This window comes from Lampetra fluviatilis, chromosome 35 (genome assembly GCF_964198595.1).
Source record: "Lampetra fluviatilis chromosome 35, kcLamFluv1.1, whole genome shotgun sequence".
NCBI classification, from domain to species: Eukaryota; Metazoa; Chordata; class Hyperoartia; order Petromyzontiformes; family Petromyzontidae; genus Lampetra; species Lampetra fluviatilis.
This window is the reverse complement of record NC_136309.1, coordinates 135,165-153,899: the sequence shown is the minus strand read 5'-3', so window position 1 is coordinate 153,899 and position 18,735 is coordinate 135,165. Positions and strand designations below refer to the sequence as shown.

Here is an 18,735-nt window from a genome sequence, read left to right as displayed (position 1 = left end):
CTGCGTTCAAGAATCTGCGCGGCAAAAGCATCGAGCGAGCTCCAGTCGATGAAGCGGATCGATATCCCACTGAGAGAATAACACCGAGGCTCCTGGCTGCTCGACATATTGTGATGCTTTCTAAACCAGGGGTGCACTTCCATGCTATGATTTGCCAATGAACATCGATTCTTATGCTGGTGATACCTGCACCGAAGTCCCGTGTGCAAAAACAAATGTTATGTATTGTATGTTGAACTTCTTTCACACCGTACGTAGCCAACCATGCAAATCCGAGGTGCGAGGGAATGACAACAAACTAAAAACACAAACATCTGTTCCAAAGAAATTTGTTTTCAATATTGCTTTTTTTTAAACTAATCATCCATGTTGTTTTATTCGTACATATGTTGTAGATAATGGGTTCACATGACCCCTGTAGCTGCTGGAGGTGCTAACATTCACCATCATGTTGAAATATAACTGAATCTCTAATCGAATTTAGGACAAATCATCATCGAATCATTGCATCCCTACTTCTAACCTACAGCTTGCACCGGATTACCGTAGTTTAATAGCAGTCGATTGCATGGGAGTACACATGAACAATTCTGCAAAAATGCAATTGAGTCAACATTAAGCACACACACTTTCAAGTTGAATTACATCGCGGTGGCGGCGGTGGAAGGAAGAGGAAATAGGGTTGGGCCATAGAGGTTGTGCAGAAATCGGATTTTGAGATAATACTCAATAGAGGTTTCAACTAAGCAGAAGAAAGGGAGATATCCTGTCTGAGCCAAAAGGAATCTGAGACATCAGTCTCAAGCGTGAGCCATTGTTTGGTGGGTGTGCTGGCTAAATGTCATGCCCCAAATCTTGCTATACCACAAATAAACTCGAAATCAGAGGTGTCCTTCGCCCAAATGCTCAACGAGACCCACCGTCCCGAAGGAAGAGTTTCCATTTCGTGTCTTCCAATGAATATATCTATCCATGAACATTTGAGGTACAGCTGACAGCACTCATATGGAAAACATGAATTGCTAAAATGTCATCACTTCGGGCCAGGCAAAAGCCCACAAAGAATCAACATCTTTTTTTTCAACACAGACCTGGAAATTTTAACCAAAAGACCATAACTATGAAAGTATGTCAGTACTTGCCCGTGTTACCCATTGACAGCAGGAAATTGAAAGCCATATAAAGGGGCTCAGAAGTAAGCAAACTAAATGCCAGCATAGCGGTTGCTTGTGATAGGTTATGAGCCGTTTACATTTGTTTACTCTGTGTTATTACACTTTCTCTAAACGGCTACCATCATTGTTATTACGTATACCATGTAGTATTAATAATAATGTACAGCTTATTTGGATATCATTATTTATGTATTTTAATTTGATAATGATGAATGATTCCTCTTGTTTACCCAGGAAAGCCTCACGGAGTCTCGAGACGTCTTCAGGAGGGCACCGTCAAGTTTCCGCAGAAGGGGCGACGTTGCTGCTCTGTGTAATCCAAATTGTGTAACTTGCAGGCAATTGTTTAGCAGTAATGTTTGGCCAAGATCGGTTACAATTTATGGGTTTGTTTTAGCTATGGAAGGAAAATGGGGAACCCAGAGGAAACCCATCCAGAACAGAGGGCGAACTTTACAAATTATATATAAAAGCACCCAATTCGTTTGGATATATGGATGAAATGTGCATTACAAATGTAAATTATTATCAAGTAAGGAATCTAAGCAGACTCTTCTTGCTCTGAGGCACAGTGTTACAAGCATCACCACTGTACCACCCTGCCGCATGAGTCACTCAATTCAGTCCCTATAATTAATGTGCATCAACATTTTAAAACAATCACTAACAAAGTGCAGCATCTCATATCACACTAATAACAGTTTTTCCTTCCCAATCACTATTATAAGCAATGGGGAAGTAATTGTTTATGGAACTGAACGACCAATTGATCTTGAAAAAAGATAAACGTGCACAAATTCTCTTTCAGATGCACTGAAATGTCAAAAGTCCATCCTGAGAATAGCAGCTGCACAACGAGCTATTGCACAGGTTTTCTAATTAGTGCATGAACGCACAATAATTTGTTTTTATGCTCCCTCTTTCGACATTAAAGGCAATGGGAGAGGATCATTTGGTAGAATATCAACAAGCTGATTGCAAATTGAGAGCACGTTACGGGTACGAATAACGGACATAAAACAGCTGTCTATATAGTAAGAGTGCAAGCATTGTGAAACATAATGGGGTAATTCTGTAAGATATCTCTTCTCGCTGCAGTGTTTGTTAAGTGCTGAGAGCAAGCGTTTGTTTTTGATGGGATAGTACATTCAAACGTGTGTAATACATGCATGCCATGCTTTATAATGGTTGCTTTTCTCCAAAGATATCACACGCTTCTGCGGGTATACAGTTAAGGCCCAAGTGACCTCCTGGGAGGCCCTCAGTGGGGAAGAGATCAACCTGAATAGTGGGGGAAATGTCAAGGTCAGGTTTGTGTTTCACACAAGAAGCAGGCACTGACATTAAAACCATAACAAATATTTACGAAAATTCAGGATTATATTTGCAATTTTTTGGAAAAATAATTCATTTGCAACGATATAACAAAGCACGGGTCACTGTTCTGCCAAGTCTTTACAGAAATTGTGACAGTCCCTTCTCAGAGATGCATCTCAGAGAGGAAGAACATGGGCACTGACGACGGAGCTATGTAGAACTTATTTTACACCATACGTAGCCAACCGTGCTAATCAGAGGTGCGGGTTACACGTTCGTTTTGAAGGAGACAGCCACGGGAGCATGGCAAGGGGTGATCTGGTAAGGAGGAGATGAGAGGCATGCTTGGCTTACGAGGCCGCATCACGACAGTCGATATAAATGCTCAGAATGTATTACACTGGTTAAAATAGATTCACATGCTCACGACAAATGCAGTAAATTGCATGCGTGATCGCTTATTTTTTTACGATTAATGCCAATTGTATATGATTTCATGTAAATATTAGGCTAATTATGTATTCAAGTTAAGGGAATAAACAAGACAAACAGGAAAAATTTAAATGAGATGGCTAAAAAAAGACAAAAGACACAGTGGGTTTTTTTCCCCTTCGGGTCATGTGGTTTTTTCTTAAATTGCCACGCGATGGTTCGACTGTCGTGCAATGAACATTTCTCTCTGTAGCCGAATAGGTGAGAAAAGTGCTTGTTTGAACCAGAGGTCACTTGAAGGGAACTCAGAGGTAGTAGCTCTATGGTATCCACTTCCGTGGGCCTCATTCTCCAAGGGTTGCACTGCTGTGTGAGCAATCCAAATGGACACTTCATGTCATGACACCGATGGCACGAATCGGGATAACAATAAAAAGGTCAGCCCTGCATCCACACAGACTCACAGGCAGCAACTGCCGTGGCGTGTTGTGTGCACGGCACTCTCATGAATTTGCCACGATGTAACACGACCACACCATACCTCCACCGGTGTGGTGTCCTCTCTATAAATAGGCATGTGTTTCCATTGATGCCTGCAACATGAGTTGTACCCGCCATATACAGTAATGTATGTGCACTCCATATACTGTGAAGGTTACTCAAATTGTACACACACGCGCGCCCTTTATTTAATCTCAGAGAGGCGAGGTCTCTATATTTATTTAATCTCAGAGGCAAAGTGTATATTATACAAGAGAAGACAAGCTTGTAACAGGGGTTGCTCGCAAATGGGGTTGAACTTAATGTAAATAATATATTGCTATACACATTGCACAATGTATCATTGTATCGCTGTTACTAAACGCTTGGTAAATAATACTGTAGTACACACACTATGTACTACAGTATAATAGTATACATTGCCAAATTCACATGTCAAAATGTCTTTACCTCTTACCAAATCCATCCAATAGCTCGGCTGTATACAGCGAGTAACTCACAATTGGAAGGTTGCGAGTTCAAATCCTGGTTGGGGGTTGACCAAGCCCATCATCCTTCTGGGGTAGATAAATAGGTATCCCTTTGTGTGGAAGCCAGCAGTCGTTGTCCTACAGATAGACTCACCCCTGCCATAGGAATGGGGAATTCTCACCACTGACTCAGGATTGTAAACAGAGGATGAGCATGGCCTCAGTGCCCATTTGTGCAGGAAATCACTTTGTCTGTTACCACTATGCAGTGTAGAAATAAACAAGGCTCCGCATGAATAACATACCTCGGTTTGGTACAGGATGCGAGTTCAAACATCCAAGTCAGGATGGACTCGGCACCAGCATCATTGCCATCAACATGATCATGGTCATATATCTGTCATCTATTCCATCACCGTCATTGCGCAAGAACCATTATCATGATCCCTTTCAGGAGTAGAGTATTTGTATTTCCCTGTGACTGGCTTGTCACGTTCGTGTCCTGTGGAATGGGTACAGCATTTTCTTACGTTTGTCTCTATATTCATGTCTCCCTCATCGTCTCGATATTCAATATTCTGTATTTCTCTCGCTGTCTGTGCCACCATCTCACTGCGGCTCTCTCCCCGTCTTCCTCCCAGGTTATGTGCCTCCGATGTGAATCGTTGCTCTCTGTTTGACTGCACTTTTGTCTCTGGTCATCTACTCCTCACTCTCTCTGAAGAGACAGACTACATTCAACTCTTTATTTATTTAACGAGGTAAGGCCCACTGGGCTACAGTATACTGTATTAGTTATTTTTTTCAGAAGCGACCTGGCCACAAATGATAGCTGAACGAAGTGGCTAATCACGTGAAAATTAAAGCAGCCCAATACTTTCAAGTCCAACCTCATAACGAAGGGGAGAGAGGCACGCAAACTCCAAATACACAACAGGTATCAGGGTCGGCATCGAACCCACGACGACCTCCTGTACACACGGCGAGGTTGTCAACATCTCGCCACAGCGGCGCCAATCGCACAACAAAGACTACACGCACGTGCATGTCTGCTACGGAGCACCGTATTTTGCAGCATGGAGTTGTGGGTGAAGCGTTGATATGTTTCTCCATGTTATTAGGCGGGGGGATGCGATTCATAAAAACCCCGCGGCTTTGATGCGCCGCGCACGCCGCCGCGCCACGCGTGATTTGCAGGCAGGAGACGGCGGCTGAGGGGCTCCTCCCATTGGCCACAGACACAGCAGGGGGCGGGGCGGGGGCGAAGGGCGGGGCGGGGGCGAGGGGCGGGGGCGAGGGGCGGGGCGGGGGCGAGGGGCGGGGCGGGGGGCGGAGACGAACGCAGCAGTCGGAGCCGGCGGCTCCATCCCGCACGGAGCGCGCGTCAACAATCAGCACCACGACCACCACCACCACGGCCAGTCGACCACCACCACGGCCAGTCGACCACCGCCACCTTCTCTCCAGTACGGCTCGTGCGCGGCGAGGATTAACGCAGAGGGGCTCGGCACTGGCGGTAAGAGGAGATGAATGCGTGGTGGCCACCAGAACGGCGTCCTGCTGTCCGTGTCGTGCGTCACGTGTCGCGTGCGCGCTGTGATGGGTGCTCGCGAACAGCACTCGTCCCCCCGGCCCCCAGCCGTGTGCTGTTGAAGGCTACACGGGGTACACGTGTGTGTACACGTGTGTGTACACGTGTGTGTACACGTGTGTGTACACGTGTGTGTACACGTGTGTGTACACGTGTGTGTACACGTGTGTGTACACGTGTGTGTACACGTGTGTGTACACGTGTGTGTACACGTGTGTGTACACGTGTGTGTACACGTGTGTGTACACGTGTGTGTACACGTGTGTGTACATGCACGCGGCATTGCGCATCACAGACGGAGTCATGGGTCCCGCGTGCCGACTGCACGGACTGCGGACAACGCAGTGGTCAGGGCTGCGTTGCATCCGAGTGTCTGTGTGTGTCTGTGTATGTGTGTGTGTCTGTGTGTGTCTGTCTGTGTGTGTGTGTCTGAGTGTGTGTCTGTCTGTGTGTGTGTGTCTGTATGTGTGTGTGTGTCTGAGTGTGTGTCTGTCTGTGTGTCTGTGTGTGTGTGTCTGAGTGTGTGTGTCTGTCTGTGTGTGTGTGTGTCTGAGTGTGTGTGTCTGTCTGTGTGTCTGTGTGTGTGTGTCTGAGTGTGCAAGTAAGCCATGTGCAGTGTGTCCAATGTAGGGTGACATCGTTCAAATAATCTGGATTCTGATTTACAGCGCGCGCGCATGCGGCATGCGTGCGGAGGGCGCATGTGTGACTTTCATGATTGTGTTATCCTAAGGAGCTATTATTATTATTCAATGAATACGCTGTGTGTATATATAGATGGGCATCTCCATGTTTAAGTGTGTAATCCTACGTAATCCCTATACATGCCACTACGCATGCGTGTACTAATATTGCAATGTAAAGACAACTCTCGTAATAAGTAAATTGTTCTCTATTTCTACGATAACAGTGAAGGACAGCCTGTCCCAGTAAACATACCAACGTGAGGGCAACGTTGGTAAGTGGTTGGAAACGTTGGACCAATGTTGGGCCATGGTTGGACAAAATTTGGACATACGTTAGCCCAACGTTGGCCATACGTTGAGACATGTTGTGGGAACCGTTGGATCAATGTTGGACCAAAGTTCCATGTTAGTGGGTTGTGAGCCCTTTGCCCATCCAATGGTGCGTGAAGGTCTCCGATATCCGCATTAGTCGTGGGGGTTTGTTTGACCATACTGCACCATGGCTGCTCAGTAAGTACGGGGTTTTGAAACGCGATGGAAATGGGAAACCAGCCAGGACCCGTTCAGATGCATTCGCCGCTGATGTTTGCTGTGAACGGGAATCGAACTCGGGGTAGTTCGGTTCAGTGCAGCGAGTGAACCAGCGCGCACACACAGAGTGCGATACTGTGAGTGTACACACACACACGCACGTGTTTAGATTTGCTCACATCGTATATGCTGTATGTATTTAATGTCAACAAGTCAAATTCACCAATAACACTGCAATGGTCCTTCATAGCACGTTGTTGTGCTATGAAGGGCCATTGTCATACACGTCGCCTATTCCAGAACAGTAATTCATTTAGAGCAGTGTCATTGACAAATGTGTTGATGTTGTTATTTGGGGCCGTCCATAAATGACGTCACGCACCTGGGGGGGGGGGGGTCAGACATGTGTGACGAGGGGGGGGGGGGGTTTGACAAATGTGACGTCACATCAAAATGCGCAACTTTAAATAAATATAGACAACACGTTCTTCTTAATTAAATATACTTTTTAATAAATGTTTTATTATACAACATCAGAGTGCAGTGCCACACTAAATACGCACTACAATGACAATAGTTTAAAGAGATTTGAAGCATGTTTTATTTTTAGGGGGGGCAGAGCTTTGTGACGTCATATTTGAGGGGGGGGGGGTCTGACTTTTTGTGACGTCGTGTGACGAAGGGGGGGGGGGTCAAAAATCGTCCAAAATCGCGTGACGTCATTTATGGACGGCCCCTTTGTGCACCATTGCCAAACGCAGCATCAAATTATTGATATTTAACATATGTCTATATGCAACGTGTCATCTAGTGTGTCATGCGTGCAATGTATGGCTGTTAACGTGAGGGTTTGTGCATTCAACATACACTAACTCACTTCTCTTCTACGTATGTATGTGTGTAGCACAATGATAGAGGTTACACATGCTTCATACAGAATCGGTGTGCTCGTGAGCATGTGGGAATGTGTGTGTGCGGTGACTCACCAGAATGAGTACCTGGTGCAATAGGTAAGCATCAGACATGGAGAGATTGACAGCCAGGCGTGGTGATGACCACACCACCACCTTGTGCACCGTTCTTATTATAACCAATGGGACAGTCAAGGTACTGCTCTGATTGTGTAAATGGGGATGGAAATTCTTACATTTCCCAGTGAGCAAAAAAACATCTCTCTCCCGGGGGAAAATTAAAAGAAAATAGGGATAATTGGACCTCGGTTAATTTTCTCTGTCTCTCCCTGCTCGCTGTATTAAGTGGTTATTCTACGCGGTTATGTTGATGCGGTGAATATAATCACAACAGCGCTAGGGCAGAGCCATCCCCCCACGTTCTATTCAATAAAGCAGTAACACTTCAACTTGCAAGGTTACGGGTTCTTCCACTCAGTGTGATCGGGTAGGGCTTAAACTATTGCGATAAGTACTGTAGCCTCCAATATATAATTTATGCTTGACATTTTATCAATCAGTCCACGCTAATGTGAACACCATGTGACAGAACTGCAGTTGACCTATGAGATATATATATAATCCATGCCAACTAAGAACCCAAAACGTTTTAAATTACTGTAACTAAAACTACTAGGGTAGACAAAGTGAAACAATATTATAAAGGTTACTTATAAAAAAGATAATCAATGTGTACGCATATTTTTACTTAACAATTACCAAAACCTATCAATCGCCTTTCATATTCCCACCAGAGAGCATTCATAACTGCTGCTGTTTTGTTTTTCTATGTATGTATAACTTATTTCAACGCCGCATGTAGCCAAGCGTGCTGATCGGAGGTGTGTCAGGACAACAAACCAAGCACAAAAAGCAGTTCTAAAGAAATGGGGTTTCAATCTAAATTTAAAAGTGCATAGCTCCAGTGACTTCCTAATATGGGAAGGAAGAGCGTTCCAGACGGCTGCAGAAGCGCATCTGAACGCGCCAGCCAAAGCCGTTGTGAGGATGACGGGAGTTCGCGTGATGGTTTATGCTCCTTGATGAAATCAGCAAGATATTGTGGTTCATTTGTGGCAGTATATATAATATATCACTCTACAATTGCCGGCACTGCTGTTTATACGGTCGTAGTGTGTGCTACTTGAGTGCAACTGCTGCGCTGACCGTACAGTGATAGCGCGGCTCTCCATCTCATCCTGGGAGGGGATACGGTTACAGCCATCGCTGGTCGCCCTGGTTAAAAGGTGACATGGGCTCATTGCCATGAAAGATGGACAGATTATGCACTGAGGGACCATACCTCATGTATGCTATCACGTATTAAGGCGGTCAGCTGCCGATGTTTTTCACCCTATTGATACATTCCACTTTGGAAAAAATTTGGGGGGGGAAAACATATTCAAATTGCTTTGCAATTCGGGAGACAGTAAAGAGTTTAAAATATTACAGCAGACTGCCAACATCAACAGGGTTGGCAAGTATGCAATCTCCTAGTTTACACACTAAATATATATCTCTCATTTAAGGAAGAGCACGTCTGAATGTAAAGCGTAATCATCGGAGAGCACTTAAACAACCTGCGAGCAATCACAACGTCTGCTGCACGTTGCCATGGAAGGGGCAGACATCACCTGGCCTCATCTACTGGGCTCGACGGCAGCAAAATGCAATAATGTCAGGTGATTGGGGACGTGGTTAACATTGAGATTTACAAAACGACCCAAGTGGACCCCATTAATTGACCGGAATGAGAAAACATTTCAAAGATGGCTATTTTGTTAATGATCAGTCATGTTTCCAAAAAATTAATATTTAAGTTGCTATGTTGAAATATAAAGTGTTTGGCCTCAAATGAGGTAAAATTTAAAAGTGGGATATGTTGTACTTAAATTCATAAACATGAATACAAAATATGAATATTCATGGTAATTTTTTTATATTAACATTTTTGAAATTCATGATATTATCAATATCTGTATCATATATTTCACCCGAATGAGGTGAAATTTGAATATTATCGATCTTATTGGTCGTATTCGTATCAAGAAAGCGCAGATGCTATGCATTGTGTAGTAGCTCTCGTCCACAGACAGCAAAATAAGAATTAGCCTGAGGCACTCACCCAGTAATAATCTGTTTTGATATTTTGGTTGGAGTGCAGGGAAGAGAGAGTGGGAGGGTGGACTGGGGGTTCGAGGCTACTTAACAAGTCACATTTGCAGCCGTTGAACTCTGGTACATATTTCCATTATCACCTTTCCCTTTATACCCTGAAATGGCATCGCAGAAGAAAAACAAATTCTCAGTTCTCCAAGTTCCACGAATGGATGAGGCACTCCCCATGACATCCATTGATGGTATCCCAGGACTATTTTGATATTACTTTCCACTGATTTTAGCTGCATCTAGGAATCAGACTCAGGTCCATGCGTTCATAGCGACTGCACCGCCACTCCCTATCATTGCAGGCATATGTGGAAAAACTATGCCTATAGTTTTTTTATGGAATTGTCTTTTCATTGGCTTAAAATCACAATCCATTGTTTACAATAACAAAAAATCTAAATGTGTCCTTGCAATGTTCATAGTAGGTCCATGCTCACAAGGAAATTAAGTTATTGATGTACATTATTAAATTATTAATGGCCCTAGAAATAATAACTTTTTTCAGGAGGGTTCTCAAAAAAGGTAATACCTGTTTTGGGTATCTTATTACTCGGAATTACAGCGCTTTCCATTCACACCACAGAGCAATTTTAAAATCGGCAAATTAGCATGAAATCACAATTTGTAATAATAGTGCTTTAGCATTTAAAAGGTCATCGCAGCAGTTAAGAGGTTGCCTTGGTAATTAGTGTTTTTTTCCGTGCCAATGTAGGATGTGTCAAATGTGTCCGGGCATTCCGTGTGAAGCGGTGGTGGTACGATAGCGTCTCTGTCTGTGTGCGGCCCGTTCCTTACCCATGGCAATGTGATGCCAGCTGTACAGTCGTGCGGTGTGCATTCCACGCTTGTCGCACACGTACGAATTGTATTACATCGTGGGTGCACACAAGTACTCCACAAACATGTATTTTGTGCGCAAAGACAATAAATTGCAAACTCATTCATTAATTATTTTTAGATTTGTGGTTCTGTACTGTATTTGAGATGTATTTGTTTGTAAACGAGTACCATTGAGGTAATGATCAGTCAAATACAGCATTGTTCAGTTTTCCCTGTTATAGTATTGGAATGGTGGCACAGTGGTTAGCGCACTGAGAAACGATCCCAGCGACCTGAGTTCAATTCCGCATCGTACCCAACATCAGTGGCAAGCGATATCTGAATTGGTCTTTCCCCCCCTCCCATTTTCACCAACTTGCATTGACCAGCAAGGTGAAGTATGGTCAAACCCCCATGGCAGGCACAGAATCTTGCAGTGGAGTTTTCTTAACCCGTAATTAATATTATTATTGATTAATCATAACACATATGTAACCTGAATTTGGGCAGTTTGTATGCCATAATATACATTAACTATGTTAACCTGTTTTCAGGTGCTAAAGTAAAATATACAAATTAATCATCACGAAAATGTGTGACCTAACAATATTTTATTTACTTTTGTTGACGAGCATATTGTAACATTTCATTTTGCAATATTAACTGTCCATTGCATTGATCTTGTGATGTGCACCATTAATAAGGCAGGTTGAACTTCCCTGTTATAAACAAATATAACCTTTACATTATTATGAATTAATTTTCTGGTCTGTACGAGAAGCCATACCAAATAAACATACCAATGTTCCTACGGAGAAGCGTTTTTAATCAGTGCAGATTACCTGCCATGTGGTACCCCTAGTTCAGGCCACACGAGCAGCTGATTAGAGTAGAAGAGAAACGTGGATACTCGTTGAATGAGCCAGACTCTCGCCAAGCACGTTCTCCGGGGAGGATGCGTGGTTATTTTTTGGGCTGGAAAACGCGAGGTGGATTCCACTGCCAACCTGGACCTGGAGTTACTACACATGACAGTCACCTGACCCTCGGATCGGGTAACAAATCACCATGAATAGATTTGCTCTAGCAATGTGTAATGGCTTCCAGACTCGTTGGTTCTTTCGGTAAAGTCACGTAGTTAGAAATAAAATAAAACAAATCACGACGTTTCGATCGCAACACAAGCGGTCGTCATCAGGCAAATAAGGGGGAACCCATGGGGGGGTACCTTCATTTTGTTTGTAGAAAGTACCATTCCAGGTGAAGTAAGTGTTGGTAAGACAATGCATAACCAGAGCAGGTACATCAGAATTCAGTCCATGTTAGACGAAATCTTTAATTATTGCTTAGGTGTCAGGTCCAGGAACCTTGGTGAACAGAGAAACTACATCAAAGCTGACAAGCAAATCATCTGGGGACAGTGAAATGCCCTTGATTAGAGAGACCAAGTGAGCTGAGTTACGTACTGCCGAGGTCGTCTTGCCCGTGAATGGAAGCAAGGTATCAGACAGAAAACGGGCCAGTTTGTAGGGAGGTGAGTTGATAGTGGAAACGATGGGCCGAAGTGGAGTGCCTTCTTTATGGATTTTTGGAAGACCATAGAATCTGGGTGGTCTAGTAGCAGAAGGTTTTAGGGAGAGCCGTTTGCATGGTTCGATTAGTTGTTTTTGTAGCCAGGCTGTTAGTAGGCTCTTTGTTGATTTTGGTGTAGCTGCCATCATTAATAAAGCCCTGGATTTTGTTGTTGTTGTTTTATGTGGTTTTATCCATGATGACAGTAGCATTGCCCTTGTCGGTTGAGAGGATGACTATGTCCTCTCTCTTTTTCAATTTGGCGAGTTCAGAGCACTCGTCTTTGCTGATGTTACTAATGGGTTTCTTAGCATTTTTAAGGATGGTGGCAATTTCAGATCTTGCCACGTCTGTCGGGATGTGTCCCAAGCCTTTGAGGGCTACATCTACCTGGGCAATTATATCATCCACTGGGATGTGTTTGGGGGTGACAGCAAAATTCAGTCCTCTAGCTAGTACCGATTTTAGGCTATCGGGGGTTGTGCTGTTTCTCTGATTGATAGTATGGATTCCTGCAGTCACGAAAGCTTCAAATCAAGATTGTAATGTCTTCTTGGTTCTTTCGGTAAAGTCACGTAGAAGGGAAGTAATAAAATAATAATAAAAAATGTAAAACATAATAAAATAATTCTCACGACGTTTCGGCCACAACACAAGCAGCCGTCCTCAGGTGAAAACCAGGTCTGTCGAGGCGACAGCGTCTGAATTCTTATTTTTTAATTTTATTATTTTATTACTTCCCTTCTACGTGACTTTACCGAAAGAACCAATAAGATGAATCCCTGCAGTCACGAAAGCTTTAAATCGAAATTTAAGATTGTAATGGCTTCGTTGTAAGCCTCATTTACATATAAAAAGCATAAGCTTTGCCACGATAGAAGTGACTACACTACATTTAAATGCAAAGCAATATAAGTAAGCCTCCATCAGTGGCAGTGCGAGGCCGAAGTAAACCAAGCCACAGCTTAGATCCCCCAGGAGCTCAGGGGGGCCCAGATTTATGAAGAAAACAAAATACCGGGTCAAATAAAAATTCAAATAAACATGAGCCAATGAATGTAAACATCAAAACCGCTAATATCTATAATGTCTGTATCTCCTCTCACGTTACTCCCTATTTATTGTTGTCCACATTAATTTTCGATCACTACATATCTATCTTTTGTCCATGTCTCTTCTGTCCATTCACTTTGCATTTTAAACGTTGAAAGGGGGCCGCCAAAATTTTACGTTTTTCGGGCCATCAATTGGCTACTACCATCATTACAACTTGGGCATGCATACGACATTTACAAATACCACTGCCTACAAAACATATCTTGACCAGCCCTTGTATTCCAAGTCTTCTTCTTTCGTATGGCTGATGTAGATGCAGAGCAACTACAATTTCACGTTCAGGTGGTCAAACCAGCAACGACGTCAGGAGCAGCGGAGTGTATTGCTGTGATGACTCATTCGTATCTGTAGATTGGGCATTGTGTTGTTATACGTTGTATCTTCTGTCCTGGATGACCAGGCGCACACTGGAGAGTTTTTAATGTTCAATTTGTGCATCAGGTATCCGCGGATGCGGTTTAGGGTGGACTATGAGCTTCGTGGAAGATCAAATCCAGGGATCTTCTGCCTTGGGTATTTCCCAAGGTGGTGTTTGAGAGTTCTTTTGAACTCCATTCAGCTCTCCAAGCTTCATCGGGGTTGAATTTGAATCGTTGAAGATTTAGCGCATGGGTCCAAAACGGCTTGCGTGACTTCAAGCGATGATGAGGGCCGTTAGTAGAGGTCTTAATGAATTGCAAGTGGCACACTCAAACTCGGTGGTATCAAAGTGGTCGCGAGGAATGGTCCACCCAAAATATTCATAAATACTTTCAAACTCCGACCCCACCGATTGTCTCCCTGGCTTAGAGCTGACGTGCCGGTCATGGGGCCTTGCTTAACAGCAGTTTCAACTGTGACAGACACGTGGTATATGGAAAGCCACGGCACTCGAGATGGAACGCGTCGCTTCACCGTCGCCACACACCCATTGCACTCGCAACGCTCCCGCTCTGCAAGCAGAAGCGTAAGTTGGTAAAACTCACGCAGCTACCGTCATCAGCATCACCGGTCATGATCTATCCTCTGCTGGGTGAAGGTCTCTCCACGTCTTTGCTGTCCCTTACTCTCTTGCGATAGCATGGTCCATCTCGTTCCTGCGCTACAGCTTACAGGATCGCTCTATATCCATCGTGGTTGTCTTAGGCACATTCTCTTCTTGGGCCACCATTCCATTACTGGTTTTGTCCATGGGCCATAATCCCCATTCTTCAATGGGTTGTTCTTCCAACGTCCAATAATTGTATTGCAGTGAAGACTATGTCCGAGTTTTTTTTTTATCCTCGATATAATTCTAAGCATGCATCACCACACTTCCTTGCATAATATTCAGCTTTTGTAACATTTTCTCCATCAGTTTCCATGTTACATCAGGGAAAAGCACTAAAACACAGGCCCCCCAAGCCTTTTAGGCTCCACCAGCCATAGCAGCTCTGGTAAGGGAAGACACTTTAGAGCGCTCACTGTTCAAGTTGCGTGACTTAAATACTTAACCACGGATGGGACGCGGAAGACAAGTCCCAGCCACAGCACCGGACTGCAGTTCACACAAATGTCTCCCCATGTGAAATCGCTTTGGAATATACAAACACACACATAGAGTAAACTCATCCTCAGCACATCTAAATATTCACCAGTGGTTTCTCAGAATGCTGAATAACCGAGGTAAAAAAGTGTAAGCATTTATTGAATAGAATACAATGTATACATTGAGGCAGCTTGGTAGCACTGTGGCTAGTGTCCGACTCGTAGAAGATTGCGTGGTGTTCAAATCTGTTCCACTAAGCCCATCACACATTTAGGGAGAGGGGGGGGAGATGATGAAATGAGTACCACTTAATTGAATATAACATTTCGTGGGAACTCATCGATGGTAGTCCCATTTCAAAACTGACTTCCTGCCATGGGATTGTGGAATTTCCATCACAGGCACAGGCCCATCAATGAAGAGCAGCACCGCACTGTTGTTCCTATAGGTAGGGCGAATATAGATGTTAAGATGACATGGGGTGAGAACACATCGAGTGAGACGGACGAGGGACGAACCATGAGTTACGAAGGCAAGGTCCTGTGTTTTGGATGTAAACTGGAAGAGGGAACTTTTAGTGCAGAGACACAATAGGGGGAGAGAGAGACAATAGGGGGAGAAAAATTCAACTATCCCAGGCAGCAGTCAGCAGAGAAGGAACGATCTCTCATTGAACCTATTTTTAAAATGGGGGAGGGCGGAGTTGGTGAAGTGGTTAGCACACTACGCTAAGAACCCGGCGACCCAAGTTAGCTTCCCGCTCACGACCAACATTGGTGACAAACATCAGTTTTGGGGAGACAAAGGCGGTCGGGCGTGCTGCTGGAAACTAACCCCCACGTGTGTCGTGTGCCAGCTTTCATAGGTGCTCACTAACAGCAATTTTATTGTCATTCCCCCGCACCTCCGATTAGCACGTTTGGCTACGTACGGTGTGAATGAAGTTCAACATACATACGTACTGTACTTGCCCCAACAGTCTTTTAAAGGCCATACGTGAGAACTTTGTCTTTGTGTTGAGAGGAGGCAGTGGGTGTGATTGAGCAATATAGGAGCGATGAGGTTAGAGGCACGAAGGGAGGGATCTGGAGGGTCACTGAGAACAAAGTCAATCTCGTTAGAATGCACATGGCAGTTTGGTGTTGCGATAAAAAAACATTTAGAAGGCGAGTAGCTACGTATTTCACAAAAATATAAACTCAACATATTCGTCAATAACACCGTGCATGGCATTAAAATAGAAATGTATCATCATCGCCGTGTTGGGCAGTGGCCCCCCTCGTTCCCAGCACTGAGGCCAGAGTGATGAGAGTTGACAAGGGTGAGAGACTGCACTTTACACCATGGGGCCTGATGAGAATGACATTTGTTTTTAATCATGTTTCCTGACGACTCGTTTTTAAAATCGGCTTAAGAATAGTGACATATATAGTAGCTAATGGGTAGCTACTTATCGCTGTGGTTGTGCAATGAATGCCATGAAAAAAGGGCCAATGCCTGAAATGTCGGTAATAAGATGCTTTTTTAATTTGAATGCCAGTGTTATTGATCAAGGTGGAGTTTTTTGTTTATTGTGCCCGTGCACCACTGCCAATGAAGCGTCACCAAATAATACATTTGTAGTGGCTAATCGAGTAGTCTTTGTGAAGTGAATCTTTGAGTATATACAAGTAACCTTTAAAACCTGGATGAACTAGATCTCGAAATGACCCATGTGATAAAAGGACCACGGGCCAGAGGAATTGAATTGTCTGTCGTGTCAACATGTCAGGTTGTGGTTGGATGTAAAAGATTCTCAATTTCAGGAATTACTGTGAATCTGTGATAAAACAGCTGTCCAGCACAGCGAATGTCTATCACCATAATCCATATCTACATATGCGATGTTACCCTTCTTATGCCGAGCCTGCCAAGAATGAAATGCTTCCTAATCTGTAGAACCGTGAATAGTGTAAGACTCCACTATTACCGACTCCCTAGTCAAAATAAGCGTTGGGTGACACTCATCTCCATTTGATCAGTGCCAATGGTGAAAATGCCACATTACCATGTTGGAAACCAGCCTCTCTTACATAGTCCTACCCAACTTCCCACAAAGCGGAATTTGTTTTGTGGTTGCTGAAGGGATGATGGGCAGAGGGATTCCACCGAGACCACTGTGGGAGCCATCCACCAGGCAGATTGACGGCTGTATACCGTTTGAATCAGGTAAGGGTTGTTTTCTGTGGTGTTCTGTTGTGGGTATAGCAGTCTCAGACGTCTGGGTAGTTTTACGTTTTTGGTGCGCAAACCAGGCAATTTATGCCGATTGTCACAAAACTAGGCATGCAACCTGTAAATGATTAGTATAGAGTCATCACTGCCAACACAATATCATTTCAACAACCTAAGAGAACAATGCATTGCAGTTTTCCCAGCTGGTACACGTCAGACACTACAATCTAGTGTAGCGAGTCGGTGGCGAAGTTAATCCTGTTCATCAATGATCGCAATAAAAAATAAATGATAATGGTGATTTTCAAATAATTTAGCCTAGCTCATCTAATGTGCTCAATAGATATTGTTTGCTTTTACAAATACATAAGTGGTAAAGACTCCCCTTCTCAGAGCCTGAAGCAGTGGCGTCCCGTGGTGGGCGAGAGCGAACTATCGACACCAAAAGGGCATCTGAAGTGTCGTCTTCAACACTCATTCCCCGATGTCATGTGATGCTCGTTTGGCTGCGACATCTGGCAGGACTTTTATTCTAGAATAAAAAAAGCAACAGCAACGATCCCTGCCTGACCGTATCAGTGCAAGGGCGAGCTTGGGTCATTTCATGAACAGACTCAGGACAATTTTGTTTTCTAATTAGCAATAAACAGACTCGTGTGCATTGTATGAGGTAGCAAATTTGTTCCAATTGTTTATTTTATTATATTTAATGTATTTACATTTCTTTGTACAGTATGTGGTTCTTGTATTTATTAGATTTGTGGGCATTTGGTCCACATTAAACGAGTATACAAGTGTAGTGGTGATACGCGCTGGGGTAGGGATCGTGTGCCAGCGCGTAGTGATTGGCTGTGTGTGTTGGTGACGCGCGCTGACGGTGAAGGATCAGGGGTCAGCGCGGGGTCGGGGGTTATGAGGCAGTGATTGATTGGGTATCAGTGACGCGCGCTGACAGCGATGGGATCCTGGGGCAAGCGCGCGGGGATTGGTCAACTAAGGGGGATGCTCACGTCGAGGTCCGCATACGCGCTCCGTCTCCCGTGAGCGGGGGCTATATAAGGTGGTGCGCACAGGCGCACGGGGAGCGAGTGACCAGCGAAGACTGAAGACGGAGGAGGAAGAGATAGGGCCCTGCGGTACCTAGTCCCGCTGTCCTGTAGGGGCTGGGGCTCTGTGTGACCCAGAGGCGGAACCCTGGGACCCGGGGCCGAGCGTCCATGAGAGGGCCGGCCCTTGGGACTCAGAGGTTGTGGCCCACGCCCAAGCTGGGGTGGGCCTGTAGGCTCCACGGACGTTACGGGGCGGAGTGCAGTGTGAGCATGCAGTGTGAGCCATAGTAACTACACGTGTCAAGTGAAGTGTGTGTAGTCAGAGGCATAGTAACTACACGTGTCAAGTGAAGTGTGTGTAGTCAGAGGAATGTGACCACACGTGTCAAGTGAAGTGTGTGTAGTCAGAGGAATAGTGACCACACGTTGTATCGTGACAAGTCAAGGTTTAATAAAAAGTGTGCTACCCGTCAAGTGGTTTCCTGCCGTCATTCCAATACTTGAACTGGCGTCAGAAGTGAAACAGTCTTCCAGGCATGGATACAAGGAAGACCCGTCGGACTCACGGGATTGACCGCGAGGATAACCTTGACGACTCGGGCCAGCTGGCATCGGGGGTAGAGGACGAAGAAATGC

The 18,735-nt window shown here is 44.5% G+C and overlaps 1 protein-coding gene across 2 annotated transcripts in view; it reads left to right on the top strand.

Moving 5' to 3' along the window:
* The first annotated feature begins 5,216 nt into the window (after positions 1 to 5,216).
* The window catches only part of LOC144944455 (stannin-like), a 50,242-nt gene continuing 36,723 nt past the window's right edge, over positions 5,217 to 18,735 (top strand). For both annotated transcript variants that reach the window (XM_078872607.1, XM_078872606.1), the window contains exon 1: positions 5,217 to 5,411. The gene's annotated coding sequence lies outside the window, so the exon portion shown is untranslated. The remainder of the gene's footprint in view (positions 5,412 to 18,735) is intronic.